This window comes from Austrofundulus limnaeus, unplaced genomic scaffold (genome assembly GCF_001266775.1).
Source record: "Austrofundulus limnaeus strain Quisiro unplaced genomic scaffold, Austrofundulus_limnaeus-1.0 Scaffold414, whole genome shotgun sequence".
Classification (NCBI taxonomy): Eukaryota; Metazoa; Chordata; class Actinopteri; order Cyprinodontiformes; family Rivulidae; genus Austrofundulus; species Austrofundulus limnaeus.
This window is the reverse complement of record NW_013952816.1, coordinates 310,671-312,157: the sequence shown is the minus strand read 5'-3', so window position 1 is coordinate 312,157 and position 1,487 is coordinate 310,671. Positions and strand designations below refer to the sequence as shown.

The 1,487-nt window shown below is 36.3% G+C and overlaps 1 long non-coding RNA gene across 2 annotated transcripts; it reads right to left on the bottom strand.

The window, feature by feature from the left end:
- Positions 1-22: 22 nt before the first annotated feature.
- On the bottom strand, positions 23-1,433 carry LOC106528961 (uncharacterized). 2 transcript variants are annotated; one of them, XR_001311567.1, is made up of 3 exons: positions 892-1,433; positions 624-758; positions 23-34 (listed from the first exon to the last, which is right to left on the bottom strand). It is a non-coding gene; the product is annotated as an uncharacterized LOC106528961 (long non-coding RNA). The 2 variants fall into 2 exon arrangements; XR_001311568.1 differs by lacking the exon at positions 23-34 and having other exon boundaries at positions 41-758; positions 892-1,028; positions 1,358-1,392.
- Positions 1,434-1,487: the final 54 nt, after the last annotated feature.

Below are 1,487 nucleotides of genomic sequence, written 5' to 3'. Positions count from 1 at the left end.
CTGTACAGGATGTTGTGGGATGAGGTAAAGCTTGCTGTGATATTGATGTTAGTTAGTAGGACACATACAAGGAATCAAATAAAATTACTTAGCCTAGATTAATGTGGGTGCAACTTGATCAGGATTCTTACTTCTATTTTATTAAATGGTTGACATTTTCATTACTCTGAAATCCAATATGTAGTGTCCAGTACAGAAGTATTTTTACATGTGGAATTAATTATGTAATGTTGTCTAAAGACGTTGTCCAGCTTTACTGCCATGTTCAGCTCCTCATTTGCCTCGATAACCATCTGTGACACTTATATTTGGAACTTGCACGGAAGTGAACAATTACATTACTTTTGTCAAGTGTTTCAATGTTTAAAACAGCCAAGTGTTCTGTACAACATGGCCGTTCTTTCAGAAGACTCTTTTAAAACCAACTCAGCTGTTCATTCAGACCTTTTCAAAAATCTAAATCTTGGTCTTCTTTTTATCAACAAGCACACAGATTTGCCAAAAACACATTACATATGATATTAGAAGTAACTTTGTTGTCAGTTTTGTAGCTCTGTGTAACTGTGAAAGTTCTGTTCATTTATCTTATAATGACATAATATAGCAACAACTATGTCCATTACCTTAGGTAAACTTTGGCGAGGAAGCTCTGTTCTCTCCCCAAACAAAATCACACCAGCTGAGTAGTGATTCAGGATGTAGAAGGTGTCCATGACTCCCAATGCATGGGCAGCCACATGCAGAAGGCTTTCAATGATCTGCACAAGGAATATCAGCGTTTCCACATATTAAACATGCCTCCAAAAGTCTTCTCATAAAATCTCAACATTTGTTTGTATTAATCTTGAAAATRAAGATGTTTTACAAATGACTGAAAAAAAAAACACATACCTCCCCTGTTAACCACTGATGTGGACGAAGAGAGTGCACAAATAAGAATGATGAATCACAATGCTCCGACCTTTAATTTGTGACGGAACAACTGCTACTACAACTTCTGTGTCCTTCTTTTGCCACAGCAAGGTTAACTGGAAATCAGATATACAAAGAAACAAATCAAAACATTTGAAAGTAATACAATAAAAATGTATATTTTACAACATTTAAATAATAATTATGGCTGGTTAACAGCCAGCCATAATAAAGAAAAAAGCAATACCAGACTGTAATACATAGATGTCAGTTATGTTATCCCATGTTAACCACATTATGAAATTTTGAAATGCAGGTTATTATTAATTGTTTACTTCTAATTGAATTTCAGAAATGAATATTACAAAAAAATTATCAGATAATTTCATTTAAAAACTAATTCTTTATGTCGAAGTGAAATAGAGCCTCAAAGGTGAAAACTTACCTCCATCCATCCATCCATCCATTTTCTTCCGCCGGGTCGCGGGGGCAGCAGCTTCAGAAGGGAGGCCCAGACCTCCCTCTCCCCAGCCACTTCTTCCAGCTCCTCCAGGGGAACTCCAAGGCGTTCCCAG